This window comes from Podarcis vaucheri, assembly GCF_965113315.1.
Source record: "Podarcis vaucheri genome assembly, chromosome: 5".
NCBI classification, from domain to species: Eukaryota; Metazoa; Chordata; class Lepidosauria; order Squamata; family Lacertidae; genus Podarcis; species Podarcis vaucheri.
In genome coordinates, this window is record NC_138763.1 from 12,362,640 (window position 1) to 12,378,324 (window position 15,685).

At 45.3% G+C, this 15,685-nt stretch overlaps 1 protein-coding gene across 3 annotated transcripts in view; it reads right to left on the minus strand.

The window, feature by feature from the left end:
- KCNMB2 (potassium calcium-activated channel subfamily M regulatory beta subunit 2) overlaps positions 1 to 15,685 on the minus strand; it is a 314,437-nt gene that overhangs the window by 142,422 nt on the left and 156,330 nt on the right. The window lies entirely within an intron of this gene.

The window sequence follows — 15,685 nt, forward strand, 5'->3', positions numbered from 1 at the left end:
TTTCCAGATCCTTAACCATCTTGGTCACCTTCCTCTGCATTGCTCCATCTTGTCAATATCCTTTTTAAACTGTGCTGCCCAGAACTAGAAGTTACTCATAAGTAAGCCTCACTGAGTTCATTGGGGGACACTCCTAAAGTAAGTGCGCACAGGACTGCTGCTTTAAATTTCCCTCCTATAAACACATACCTGAGCCTCTTGGATTTGCCTATCAGCAGGTCAGCAGTTCAAATCTGCACACTGGGGTGAGCTCCCTTTGCTTTGTCCCAGCTTCTGCCAACCTAGCAGTTTGAAAGCGCACCAGTGCAAGTAGATCAATAGGTACCGCTGTGGTTGGAAAGTAAATGGAGTTTCGGTGCTCTCTGGCACTCGTCATGGTGTTCTGTTGAATCAGAAGTGGTTTAGTCATGCTGGCCACATGACCTGGAAAGCTGTCTGTGGACAAAACTGGCTCCCTTGGCCTGAAGCAAGATGAGTGCCACACCCCATAGTTGCCTTTGACAGGACTTAACCACCCAGGGGTCCTTTATCTTTAACTTTACCTTTCATGTTTGAGAGATCTATATTTTGTTGTTTGTAATTTTGTTTGAAGGTTGGGAACAAACTGCTCTCCTCTCCTAGTTTCTAAAGATCTTTAAATACAATGTTTATCTTCTCCATATAATGTACAATTCAGTTCTGTAATAATGAATTTAAAAATTGATTTTCAGTTGCCCCCGAAAAGACCAGTAGGGTCCAAAACACATTGCATCAATAAACCTTTTTCTTGTTTATCCCATTGGTTTTTGTCTTTTGTTTTCAGACACTTACCAGAGAGTAATTTCCATTGAAGTCAATGCCACTTACAGTATATACATTTCTGAAGGCCTGGGCCACTCCCACTCCCAACGTGATTGGCTGTCTAAACTTCCAAGCTGCGAATCACTACCCAGCATTTAAGGGCCAATGGCAGAGATATCATGTATCGAATCAGAACACAGGGGCTCAGAATCCTTAGTCCAGACTTATGCTCAGGCAAACACAGACCACTGAACACATAACATTCCATTAACTGAAATCTCTGGGGAGAGGGAATCATTTGCAAGGATTGGTCAAAAGAAATGCATGAAGCGTATCTGGAAAACACCAGACTGCATGTTCAAGGTCCCCAAAAATCAATCCCTATGAATATCCATCCTGAGAAAACAAGAGTAGAGCAGGGGTGACATTTCCAAGCAAAATCAGTTCATGCCGGGGCTTGCTGATTAATTCCTACCAACTGCACCCGCGCACTTCTGTCACTTGCTTTGCATCCTGAAAGACTGGCCACCTAGGCAGAAGATGTCTTCCACTGTTGTCATCCCAAATCAGTTGTAACTGGAGGGCAGCATCATAATGGCTGAATTGATGATGTTGTTAATGGGCGCAAAGCTACATAGCAGACAGGCTCGATGAACATTATATTACTGCCTCGTTAAAGTTCGCATCCAATACCAGAGCTGTCATAGGGAAATATGGTTCATAGAGCATCCTAATGAAGAAAAGCCAAGGGATGCGAGACACAGGTGTGGGGACGCAGGATGGAAAGCAAGTGTAGTCACAAAGATGGAAGTAATGTTCTGGGTGCAAGAGGCTGAAGGGGAGATGGAACTAGTGCCCAACGCTCTTTCAGAAATTAAGGAGGGGAGCAAAAAGTTCAATAGAAGGTCAATGGACCTCCTCCTCCCTTTTCTTCCCGAATGCCCTTAGGGACAACACACCTATGTTATACATTTAAAGTGCTGTGATATCACTTTAAACACGGCTTCCCCCAAAGAATCCTGGGAACTGTAGTTTGTGAAGGTTGCTGAGAGGCTCTAGGAGACCCCTGCTCTTCTCACAGAGCTACAATTACCAGGGTTTCTTTTGAAGAGGTTGTTAAGCCACTCGGAGGGTTGTTGCTCTGCTTGCCAATGGCTCTGGCTCCACCTGCTGTTTGGGCTCCCTGTTGTCTGCCCTGCCAATCGCAATGGGCACCAACCCCCACTGTCTAGAGCAGCCGTTCTCAGCCTTGGGGTCCCCAGACGCTGCTGGACTACAACTCCCATCATCCCTACCCAGCAGTGGTCAGGGATGATGGGAGTTGTAGTCCACCAATATCTGGGGACCCAAGGTTGAGAATGGCTGAGGAAAAGGCTCGATTGAGTGGGCTTCAAGTATGGAGCAGTAATAATAATAATAATAATAATAATAATAATAATAATAATTTATTATTTGTACCCCACCCATCTGGTTGGGTTTCCCCAGCCACTCTGGGCGGCTTCCACAGAAACCCAAAAACACTAAAATATCATACATTAAAAGCTTCCCTGAATAGGGCCGCCTTAAGATGTCTTCTGAATGTCAGGTAGTTGTCCATCACCTTGACATCCAATGGGAGGGCATTCCACAGGGCGGGCGCCACCACCGAAAAGGCCCTCTGCCTGGTTCCCTGTAGCTTCGCTTCTCGTAATGAGGGAACCGCCAGAAGGCCCTCGGCGCTGGACCTCAGTGTCCGGGCAGAACGATGGGGGTGGAGACGCTCCTTCAGGTATACTGGGCCGAAGCCGTTTAGGGCTTTAAAGGTCAACACCAGCACTTTGAATTGTGCTCGGAAACGTACTGGGAGCCAATGTAGGTCTTTCAAGACCGGTGTTATGTGGTCTCGGCGGCCGCCCCCAGTCACCAGTCTAGCTGCCGCATTCTGGATTAGCTGTAGTTTCCGAGTCACCTTCAAAGGTAGCCCCACGTAGAGCGCATTGCAGTAGTCCAAGCGGGAGATAACTAGAGCATGCACCACTCTGGCCAGACAGTCCGCGGGCAGGTAGGGTCTCAGCCTGCGTACCAGGTGGAGTTGGTAGACAGCTGCCCTGGATACAGAATTGACCTGTGCCTCCATGGACAGCTGTGAGTCCAAAATGACTCCCAGGCTACGCACCTGGTCCTTCAGGGGCACAGTTACCCTATTCAGGACCAGGGAGTCCTCCACACCAGCCCGCCCCCTGTCCCCCAAAAACAGTACTTCTGTCTTGTCAGGATTCAACTTCAATCCATTAGCCGCCATCCATCCTCCAACCGCCTCCAGGCACTCACACAGGACCTTCACCGCCTTCACTGGTTCTGATTTGAAAGAAAGGTAGAGCTGGGTATCATCTGCATATTGATGGACACCCAGTCCAAACCCCCTGATGATCTCTCCCAGCGGCTTCATGTAGATGTTAAAAAGCATGGGGGAGAGGACGGAACCCTGAGGCACCCCACAAGTGAGGGCCCAAGGGTCTGAACACTCATCCCCCACCACCACTTTCTGAACACGGCCCAGGAGGAAGGAGTGAAACCACTGTATAACAGTGCCCCCAGCTCCCAACCCCTCTAGACGGTCCAGAAGGATGTTATGGTCGATTGTATCAAAGGCCGCTGAGAGATCCAGCAGAACTAGGAAACAACTCTCACCTTTGTCCCTAGCTCGCCGGAGATCATCAACCAGTGCGACCAAGGCAGTTTCAGTCCCATGATGAGGCCTGAATCCCGATTGGAAGGGATCCAAATGGTCCGCATCCTCCAGGCGTGCCTGGAGTTGTTCAGCAACCACACGCTCAATCACCTTCCCCAAGAATGGAAGATTTGAGACTGGGCGATAGTTGGCCATACTGGCCGGGTCTAAAGATGGTTTTTTAAGAAGCGGTTTAATGACCGCCTCTTTCAGCAGATCTGGGAATGTTCCCTCACAGAGGGAAGCATTCACCACCCCGCAGAGCCCATCGCCCAGCCCTTCCCGGCTTGCTTTTATTAGCCAGGATGGGCAAGGATCAAGGAGACAGGTGGTTGGTTTCACGCGTCCAAGCAGCCTGTCCACATCCTCGGGGGTAATGGATTGAAATTGATTCCATGCAACTTGACCAGACAGAGCTCCAGCACTCTCCCGCCCCAGCCCTGCTCCCACGGTGGTGTCTAGCTCCTTCCGAATATGAGTGATTTCAGTTGGACACATAAAGAAAAGGAACCCATCGTGTAGAAGTGGGGAGGGCTGTCCCTAATTGGAAGTCTTCAAACAGAGGCAGGGGGATCCCTGAGCTTTGGATTCCATGTACTGAGCTGAGGGGTTAGATTAGGTGGCTTATAAGACTTCGCCCAACTCTTGTGGTTCTGTGAAGCTGCTGAGCTTTAAAGCAGTGGTAGGTGGAGCCAGAAACAAAAGTGGGTGGAGCAATCAATGGCAGAGGATTGAATGCAAATTTTTACCTTTGCACAGCAAGCTAGTTTCATCACTCAACCTTCTGTATCCTCCATGCAGGCAACTAAAAGGCTTTATTAGAGTTCAAAGGCACATACCAGCTAGGGAAAGAAAACAAAAATAAAGGATGCAAAGTATGACCAGTGAGGGATGTAGCTGGGTGTGTGGCTTGGGTAAAGTTTAAAGAGCCACAATTCAATTTCCAAGCACAATTCAAAGTGTTGGTGCTGACCTTTAAAGCCCTAAACGGCCTCGGTCCAGTATACCTGAAGGAGCGTCTCCACCCTCATCGTTCTGCCCAGACACTGAGGTCCAGCACCGAGGGCCTTCTGGTGGTTCCCTCACTGTGAAAAGCCAAGTTACAGGGAACCAGGCAGAGGGGCTTTTCAGGAGTGGCACCCGCCCTGTGGAACGCCCTCCCATCAGATGTCAAAGATGAAAATAACTACAAGACTTTTAGAAGACATCTGAAGGCATCCCTGTTTAGGGGAGCTTTTAATGTTTAACAGACCACTGTATTTTAATACTTTGTTGGAAGCCATCCAGAGTGGCTGGGGAAGCCCAGCCAGATGAGCAGGGTATAAATAAATTATTATTATTATTATTATTATTATTATTATTATTATTATTATTAGCCATACAGAGAGTATGGCTACCCCAGCAACGCATTGATGCCTAAAACCAGCCCTTTGAATTGTGCAGATACCCAGGAAGATCTGGGCCCTCTCCCTGACCTGATAGGAGCTGGTTCATAGAATCGTAGAATTGTGGAGTTGGAAGGGGTCCTGAGGGTCATCTAGTCCAACCCCCTGCAACGCAGGAATCTCTCTGCCCAACGTGGGGCTTGAACCCACGACCCTGAGATTAATGGTCTCATGCTCTACCAGCTGAGCTATTCATCGCTGGTCTTTGTTCCTTTGATACAAGCAGAGGGAAGAAGTGTTGTTCTTTCAAAAAACCCCAACAACCAATGTGGATGTATCAGTTCAGATAAAAGAGGCGAGAACATCTTTTGTACCAGCTGAACCATACACTCCCATTAGCTTAATTGTGAGGTTTGTGAGCATTTAAACAGAAAAGAAGAAGAAGATTGTGTTCCTTGGTAGATGTGGCGGTGGCGGGGGGAGGGAGACGAGGGAACCACTTCTGTGTTTTACAGATAGGTGGCAATTAACAACCAAGAATTTCCTGGAACGGTGACTTTTCAAAGCTATTTCTTCTTTTTCTTCTTCAAGCAACAATTCCCCTCCCCCCCTCTGCCAGACAAGTGTTCTTTGTCTCTTCTTAACAAATAGAAGAACGCACAGTGATGGATGGAAAATAATGAGCGGAAAACTGTGATAAATATTTCTAGCAATCAAAGGCTTAGAGGCAAAGCTACCCTACGACGCATCAGTGGGGAAAAGCAGCATGTGCAAGCTTGCAGGTAATTCTCAGTCCTCTCGATGCTGCATATGATGGGAAGGGAAAGGGAAAGGGAAAGGGAAAGGGAAAGGGAAAGGGAAAGGGAAAGGGAAAGGGAAGAGACCCTACAGCAGAGATGGGAAACCTGTTGGACTCCAGCTCTCATCAGCCCCAGCCAACATGGCCAATGGAGAGGGGCTGGGCCAGATTTAGGTTTGATGAGGCCCTAAGGTACTGGAGGTAATGGGGCCTTTTATATGTCCAGCTGCCCTTTGTCAAAATTGTTGCTGTTTTTTGTGTTGCATATATGCTATATGGTAATTTCTGAAATCTCTATGTGGGACAAGAAGCTACAATTAGAACTGGATATGGAACAACTGATTGGTTCAAAATTGGGAAAGGAGTACGGCAAGGCTGTATATTGTCTCCCTGCTTATTTAACTTATATGCAGAATTCACCATGTGAAAGGCTGGGCTGGGTGAATCCCAAGCCGGAATAAAGATTGCCGGAAGAAATATCAACAACCTCAGATATGCAGATGACATAACCTTGATGGCAGAAAGTGAGGAGGAATTAAAGAACCTTTTAATGCGGGTGAAAGAGGAGAGCGCAAAATATGGTCTGAAGCTCAACATCAAAAAAACGAAGATCCTGGCCACTGGGCCCATCACCTCCTGGCAAATAGAAGGGGAAGAAATGGAGGCAGTGAGAGATTTTACTTTCTTGGGCTCCATGATCACTGCAGATGGTGACAGCAGTCACAAAATTAAAAAACGCCTGCTCCTTGGGAGAAAAGCAATGACCAACCTAGACAGCATCTTAAAAAGCAGAGACATCACCTTGCCAACAAAGGTCCGTATAATTACACAAGCTATGGTTTTCCCAGTAGTGATGTATGGAAGAGAGAGCTGGACCATAAAGAAGGCTGATTGCCGAAGAATTGATCCTTTTGAATTATGGTGGTGGAGGAGACTCTTGAGAGTGCCATGGACTGCAAGAAGATCAAACCTATCCATTCTTAAGGAAATCAGCCCTGAGTGCTCACTGGAAGGACAGATCCTGAAGCTGAGGCTCCAATACTTTGGCCACCTCATGAGAAGAGAAGACTCCCTGGAAAAGACCCTGATGTTGGGAAATATTGAGGGCACAAGGAGAAGGGGACGACAGAGGACGAGATGGTTGGACGGTGTTCTTGAAGCTACCAGCATGAGTTTGACCAAACTGCGGGAGGCAGTGGAAGACAGGAGTGCCTGGCGTGCTCTGGTCACGAAGAGTCGGACACGACTAAACAACTAACAACAACAAACACTGAACATAAAGAACACCTTATGGAATAGGACATCCTATTGGTGTGTCCTCACAACCCACCCAATGGTCCCCAACATGCAAAAGCAGGGAAGGTAGTTTTGCTCACTCTTTTCCATGCCACATTTCATTTGCTACCTTCCTAATGTTATCGGTGAGAGAAGCAGAGCTATTTCTTTGTTTTTGTTTTAAAGCTGGCAATCCTACTCTCGCCGCTTGAAATCCAAATCACCGAGTCTCTTTGGTTTTTGAAACCTTTAGGCTTATGGCGCTTGCAAGTATTCAAGCTTTACTCTGCGACAAATAGAACATTGCTTTGTTGTTGTTGTTGTTTTTAATTAAAAAGGAAATGTGAGGTTCACAGGAAGCCAAATTCTGTGCAAAACCCTTCGGGAGCAAACTTCTACAAGGAGGGATGGAAGATTATACAGGCCAGCTGATGAATTAAAAAGTAATCCATCTTTAAGGCAGACTGTATTATTGTTTGCTTATAAGCAGGAAATTTGACATAGGGATGGGGCTATATTTTATATCTGCAATGCATGTAAGGGTACTCTGCCTAGAGACTGTGATCCTGTGATCTCCCCCAACCAGACTGCAGACCATTTGCTATGTTCCATTACTGTAGTGTGGGTCCTAATGAGTCCCACACAGTGATCCCCCCAAACCACACTCACCTTCCCCAACACTGATGTCATATGTATACCTAAAATTCAGCATAAACTGCTTGTAAATAGACTTCAATAGTGATGCTGTTCATCAGGTTATTGGCAAAGGCAAGCCTCTTTTAAGTTGCCAGCTGGCATCATAATGGCACCAGGTGAATACGTGATGTCAGCCCCACCTATCAAAGCTGGCTCTTATGGGGTGAGGGAAGAATGGATCTGGAAGGTGGAATAGACCCTGTTTCCACTTCTGCATTGCTCCCTCTAATGGCACAGTCACTTGGTAAGTGCCTACAGGGCTGTTTTAGTTTCATTTATATCAGGCTTTCCCAAATTTGGGTCTCCAGGTTCTTTCAGACTACAATTCTCATCATCACTGACCACTGGTCTTGCTAGCTAGGGATGGTGGGAGTTGTAGTCCAAAATCAACTGGAGACCCAAGTTTGGGAAACACTGATTTATATGTTGCCCTCCTTCTTCAAAAGATGCCCAGAGTGGTTAACAACACAACACAATACATTACCAAAAGAAACCAAAATCCAGTTTGTAATCACTAAAATGACAGTCGTAGAACCCCAGTGCTTAACAATACTTGTACCCTCCCACAGGCCTGGACAAACAAAGGTGTCTTCCAATTCATCCTGAGGAAAGCCAGGGAAGGGTCCTGCCTGATCTCTAGTGGAAATGAATTTCAGAGATGGGGTCCTTCCCTGATAATGGAAGAAGCCCCCCAGTGCATTCTCAACATCCTCCCCATTCATAGTGGTGGTATTGCAAGAATTGCAACATGTTTAATATTATTTAGGAGTGTTATTAGGGCTGCCATATGTCCGGCAGCCCTAATTATCCTGGATCTTAGACAAGTCAATCGAAAAATTATGTTTTGGTTTTTTTGCATTTTGGTAAAAAAAAACAAAACCTGAACCACTTTGGGCTTTTCCTCAAAAGATGTTTGACAGTTTTGGGGGTTTCCTAAAAATTTTTTCCGGGGTGTCCTGGTTCTTGAAGGCCCCACTTGCATAACTTAAACAAGCTAGTCCAAATTCCACATAGTCCCACATGTGCATGTTCACAATCTCACACTATTATTATGAAGGCTCCTGAGCATCTCTCACAGTAGAGCGTGACAAAGAGACAGAGCTCAGAAACTGGCTTGAGATCTAAATCGCTCAGTGGGAGTTGCCAATGCTTAAAATGAAATCATAAAGTACTATAATAATACTTTCGGCAGGCCTCCCAGTTTCCATCCCTGCTTCCGAATGCAGCCTTTCCAGAATGTGAGATTTAGCCTCTGCTGATCAGGTTATGTACTGTGCACTTGATGAACCATCCTTTGCTGTCCTAACGACCTCATTATAGTTGATTTACCTGACCGGCATTTTATGGCTTCTGCATTAATGCAATGCCCCAAACACAAAAAAACCTACACAATGTTTGTCCAGCTGTTAGGATTAAAAGGGTGATGATGACTTTAAGTGCCAGATAAATTATTAGGGTATCTTCTTTTAGTTGGGTTGTGTGTGGTTTACATCTGCATAGCAAACATTTTAAGAAATCTTCCTGGCTGCAGATGGATTCTAGTTAAGCACGCAGCTCTGAGCAAAGAATACAATATTCTCCCACCCTTCCATGCCACAACCTCTCTTATTCTAATGAAAATGAATTATTTTGATGAAAAACTTCTTCCTAATTCTTGCATCCGACTCTTCGTGACCCCATGGACCAGAGCACGCTAGGCACTCCTGTCTTCCACTGCCTCCCGCAGTTTGGTCAAACTCATGATGGTAGCTTCGAGAACACTGCCCAACCATATCATCCTCTGTCGTCCCCTTCTCCTTGTGCCCTCAATCTTTCCCAACATCAGGGTCTTTTCCAGGGAGTCTTCTTTTCTCAAACAGTCATGGCTTCCCCCAAATAATTCTTGGAGCTCTAGTTTGTTAGGGGCACTGAGAGTTGTTAGGAGACCCCCTATTCCCCTCACAGAGCTACAATTCACAGAATTAAACCACCAGAGTGAATTGTAGCTCTGTGAGGGGAATCTTTCAGGGTTCCAGGTTGTGGGGATGCCTTTGCTTATATAGCTGTATGTGGAAGACCTTCACTGCAGATGCTCACTCTCACTGTTCACATAGATGCCAGGGGAAGGGCTGTGAACATCTGCACTGAGAGGGCCTGACGTCAAGGGGCTGACAGGGTAACCAGGTCATTCACAGGTCAGAGAGGGAGATGCAAAGAAGTTGCTCAAACTGGTGTGCAGACCTTCCTTTGCCTTCTAGCCCTCTGAATCAGGATCTTCTGCTATGGTGAGCAGCAGGAACCTCTCTCTGTGCCAGTCTGGCCAGTCTGGCCTGTTGCTCAGAAACATTCTTCACATTCAAGAAATAAGTGAGGCTGGAGAACCGTCAGCAGTGAGGCAGTCCTGCTGGTGCTGCAGGATAGATGCAGAAGCTGCTTCCCTTCTGTCTTCTCTGCTGGAGCCGGCATCCAAACTGGAAGCTCTTCACCCTGCCCTGTGTTGAGCCACCTGCCTGCTTCTGCCTCTCTGTGATCCCTTGTGCTTCCTGCTTCTAATACCTTCCAGCTTGTCCCTTCCTCTGAGGTGTGGCCAGTATCCCACCACCAGGATGCTGGATCTAAGTCTTCTTCTTCTGCGCCCTCCCTGGAGGGCTCTTGGGTGGGCATCTCCCACCACTCTTCCTCTTCCAGACAATCCCAACACCTGAATGCATAAAGCTGTACATGTGACAAGTTCTGGAAACCTTGATCATACAAGGTTCCATGTCACCTACAGCTGTGCATGGAAGACCCTCACAGCAGAAGTCCCAGATGCCAGGGGTATTTGGCATCTCCCCACTCCTCCCTCACATCTTTTGTTTACCCTGGACTATAATTCCTCATATAGATTAGAATTCTCATTTCACCGATAACTATGTTCAGAAAAAATGGGATGAAACCAATACCATTACCATATTTTAATCAAGGGGATTAAACAGGTAAGCTAATCCACATTCAGCGATTTCTGCATATGCATAAAGCAAACATATTATGTTAAATCCCTTTGGAACCCTTCATTCTCTGATTAGCCCTTTTGAATCATTTAATCAAATCAGATCGGAGCGAGTTCTGACAGCTATCAGCATGGCTTTGATTGACACCTGAGCCATCCCTTTGTGAAGCGTTTGAAGTCATTAGTACCTTGAGCAAGTTCTCATTTGTAAATGCAAATGCCAATCAAAAGTCGACTTCCTGATTTACAGCAGGATCAATTTTCTTGACAGCTCTGTAAAACCGAAGGGGTCAATCTGGACCTAATTACTGCACACAAATCACTGCGTCCCCAGCTAGAGGAAAATTTCCACTTTCAGGAATAAGATAGGAATCTGTTCTTAAATAAAGTCACTGGGAATTTCAATGCTATTTGTCTCAAGTCACAGTTTGATTCACACCCCATCCCACAATGATGGATGCTTTGAGTACTCCTCTCTCATCTACGTTAATCACAATGCTGATGGAGTCTTTTTTCTTTCTTTCAATGAAGTCACAGTATGTATGATACTGTTATTAATTCATCATTCAGTAACTAGTGCGTGAAATGAATTGCTACGCATCTTGGGCACTTTTCAGTAACGCTTCCACTTCTATAAAAACAACTCTTCATTCGGTCCAAATAAAAACGATTCTTCTGGGACAGATCAAGCTGTATTCTCCAAACCATGTTTATCTTCTTGCTTTTCTTTCTTTCTTGCACTGCCTTTTCCCTGCTGTTCTCAGGGCCACTACACACAAAACAGCATCAGAGAACCAAAGGTGGCCCTCAGTCTCTCTCCATGTGGCCCTCAGATTCTCTCCATGTGGCTCTCAGACTCTCTCCACGCCACACTCCTCACTGAGGTTACTCTGCCCCTCCTTTGAGTGCTTTTGCTTGCCTGAAATGGGTCCTTGAACTCCAATAGCAGCATACCACAACATCTTGCTGATCAAAATTGGAGCACTCCTGTTTTGGTCCTGAGCTGTCGCAGGAGCTAGCTGACTGGCGGCAGAGGGCTGGACCAAAAAACAGGACAGTCCCAGATCAAATCAGAAGCCAGAATGGTATCTGTAAATCCAAGATGTCCCACTCAAATCGGGACGGTTTGCAATGACTCTTGTTTGTCTGAATGGAGGAAGGAGAAACATGTGTGGGTTTAGAAGCCCCCAACTTCTGAGTCATTGCAAATCATCCCAATTTGAGTGGGACATCTTGGAATGTTACCCACTGTGGGGCCCATGCTGTCTGTCCTCTTTTACCTCTGACACCACCTGCCAGTTGCTTGTGACCAGTGGAAGCTTGTCCAGAAGGGAAGATAGCCCTCATGCTGAAAAAAGGGTTGCCCATTCCTGCCATAAAACATTAACTCTGAGCATGTAGGCATGCCAATTAATTAGCTGACAAAATCTCTGCCTTCGATCCAATTAATTAGTTAATAAACCTTAAATGCATTTGTATTCTGGCCAGACCATGATGCAAATTCTTCTTGGACAGGAGCACAAACAACCTATGCTTTAGTAAACAGAAACTCCCATTCCAAGACTTTCCCCCTCTTTTCTTTTAAGAACCAATATTTTCATTCTATCTCATACTTACAGTCACACCTCAGCAGAAGTGGTTTGCCAGCTGAGGTGGAGTTTTATGGAAAGGTGGTTTGGTGTTTTTTAAATTTTTTTGCAGATTTAACAAAGGAAAAGGAAAACAACCTTTTTTTAAGGCAGCAAAAGAAAGTTTTTTGTGTGTAAATAATACTAATGGCAACAAAAAAGAAGCCCTCATCATTTCACAGTGTGAATACAATAACCGCCAGTACCTACATTGTATGTTAAATATCTAAGTTAATCAGGGCTTTTTTTCAGCCAAAAGAATGAGGGAGGTGTTCATGGTGAGTTCCGCCACCTCTTTTTCTAGAAAAATAGCACTGAAGTTAATATAAGCCTTTCAAATGTACAGATAGGTATGCACATTAAATTGACAACTACAGTGGTACCTTGGATTACATACGCTTCAGGTTATAGATGCTTCAGGTTACAGACTCCGCTAACCCAGAAATATTACCTCAAGTTAAGAACTTTGCTTCAGGATGAGAACAGAAACTGTGCTCTGGCGGCGTGGCAGCAGCGGGAGGCCCCATTAGCTAAAGTGGTACTTCAGGTTAAGAACAGTTTCAGGTTAAGAACGGGCCTCCGGAACGAATTAAGTTCTTAACCCGAGGTATCACTGTATATGAAATATTTTCAAGTGCAGTCAGGACCATAGACAGTCAGCCTTTATTCTTTCAGGCTCAGAGTAGAAGTCTCTTAGCAACTATAAGAGTGTGCAAGGTCCACTTTTATTGCCCTTCCACTAATCCCCATACTACAGGAATATAATTGTAAAGTACAAATATCAAGGATTTTGCCAATACAAAACCGATACAGGTAACAACTTCAGACCAAAAACTGAGCAAGCCCACAACATGTGCCTTAGTGAGGCATTTTCAGCATTACATCTTCAGTATCTATCTGAACTGAGCAGTGCCTCCCTGTCCAATGTTGTGGAGTCCAATATACTCAAAATATTAACTTGCTGGATCAATCTCAACCTCATCCTGTATAGATTCCAAAGCAGTTTTCCATTGTTTAGGCTGTATGAGATATCTTATTCTTGTGGGATGTGAAACACAAGAACAGTCAAGTACAACATTCCTAGAGTGAACATGTTTGCACATGGGGAGGAATGTTTGTCCAGCCAGCAGGTAAACTCCTTGTTTCCTTCTGGGCTAGGACAGACTTCCTCTGCATGTGACTAGAGGTGGGTGTGGCCTCACCTGTGCCGGTAATGACAGAAGCACAGGGCAGGGCAGCCATCTCTCTCTCTTTCTCCACATGCATCAAAGAAACAACATCTACTAAGCCAGAGATGCCCTCTTGGCTCCCAGCCAAGAGAGGACAAAGGGACTGTCTTCCTATGAGATAGATTCCAAGTGTATGTTACTTCATTAAGCTAAGTCTGCCTTCTGGGATCTGACTGTGAACAGAATGTGAGTAAACTCTTTTTATACTTTTGTAAAAGATTGTGTTGTCTCTTATATTTTATGAGGGAATAAGGGGGAAATACCAGAACAGTTATTATAGAGGCTTTAGCGAGCCTGAGCAAACACATCTGTTGCAAAGTTTAAAATTAAGGGGAATGAATGTTACTCTGCTGAAATTGTGGAACTTGTTAACACAAGTTGGATAAGGATATAATCAGACAATATATCCTCTCCTGCATCCCTGAACATTCCCACCATTCTATGCCTTATTCCACGCCTTTCTGGGTTCTTGAACTTCTACCTTACAAAGTTCCACGCAGCATTTCTAAATGACAATTACATGCCAGCTTCCTGGCAGGTTGGTGGGGTGAGGCAGCAGCGTGGTCAGTGCAGTGCAAGTTCACTGATGAGACCAATCTGGCACTGCCGTCCCGCTCCTGGTAAGCAACAGAGTCCCACCGGCCAGGAAGAAGCCTAGTGGCTCCATCACACCTGGCAATCTGCTTCTGTGTACAAGAACCAAATCAATCTCCTAGATAAACGTGTCCTTCATTCATAGCCCATACCCCTGCCCCCAATGATGACTCTAGAAAATCAACGAGTGCTTATGGTCCTAAAATATATATGGGCAATTTTTTCAATGAGGCTCCATCCTCTGATCCTGGTCAAACGACTCAGTACTTATGAACGCTATCATCTCATCTTGAGAATCCTCGGATGGGCTGACACGTATAAGTTATTTATTTTCATCTCCCTCAGTCTGAAAGCCTAAAGGATGGTGTGATATTTTAGCCCTGAGTGTGTTTTGCTGACATCCGCACTACTGAAACTGGTCATTGTATCATTTTAATCTATTGTTTTAATTATTCTCTTTAAGGTGCCTGGAGGCATAAATGGATAATCCAATAAAACATGTTTAAATATATTAATTTTCTCCATTATGTTTATTATTCTCAAAAGCATAGATGTCAACTATATAAGCTTACAAATCCAGAGTGGGGTTGGGAGGTTTCTTTCCTTACATCTTTCTAACAAGCTCTAAGACAATCCAAAATTTCACAGGGTGAAAATGATGCAATGCTCTAACACAGGGCTAGGAAATCATGTTTTTTTAGCTCAAGGGTCACATGACCTTCTGGGCAATGTTGTGGGGGCCACATACCAGTGGTGGGTGGCACCAGAGGCAAAAGAGAGCTCAGCAACAAATGTTGATTCCATCTTTGTGCTTTATCATAATTCACGGGCCCATTCCAGCCAAGCGAAAACATTCAAAGCAAATGCAGCCAGTGACAGGGTGGCCTAGGGAGAAAGGATGTGGTTGAGGAGGGTGAATGGCCTGAGGAGAGTCCCAAGGGAGCTCTGGAGGGCAGTATTTGCTTCCCAGGCCTAGGATTTCTAATTCTAGATGTTACTGCAAGAGCTGTCCTCTGGAGAGGAGTCGCTTGTTTGGAAACACCCCATAGGAAGACTGTGTTCCACATCAGCAGAACATTTGGCAATTTTACGCCCAAGCTGTACCATTTCGAAACTGCACGTTGAGGGAATTGGCTGGCTGAATCCTCCCTCACATAAAGCACATCCTAGATTTACTTTTTATTGTAGGGATTTTTATATTGCCCTTCAATTATATTCCGTGGGCTGTTTACAAGAAAACAATAAAAAAATGAATTCAAAACAAAACAGCTCTCCCATAATAAACACGGCATTGGAAAAGGAGCAGGAAACAGACAACAAGATTAAAATTACATCTGAAAAGCTTGGGGAATTTTTTTAAAAGCAGGAAGGCGGGTGTCCTTGTGAACTTCTCTGGGGAAAGGTTTCCGCAACTGGAGTGCCATCACAGGTAAGGTGCTGTAAGAATTCCTGGTGGTTATCATAGCCCACAGGTAGCCAACTTGGTACCTTCCAGATGTTATTTGACTACTTCTCCCACCAGTCTCAGTTGGCATAGCCAATTGTCAGGGATGACGAGAATTGTAGTCCAGAAACATCCAGAGAGCATGATGTTGGCTGTCACTGTGACAGCCTCTTAGTA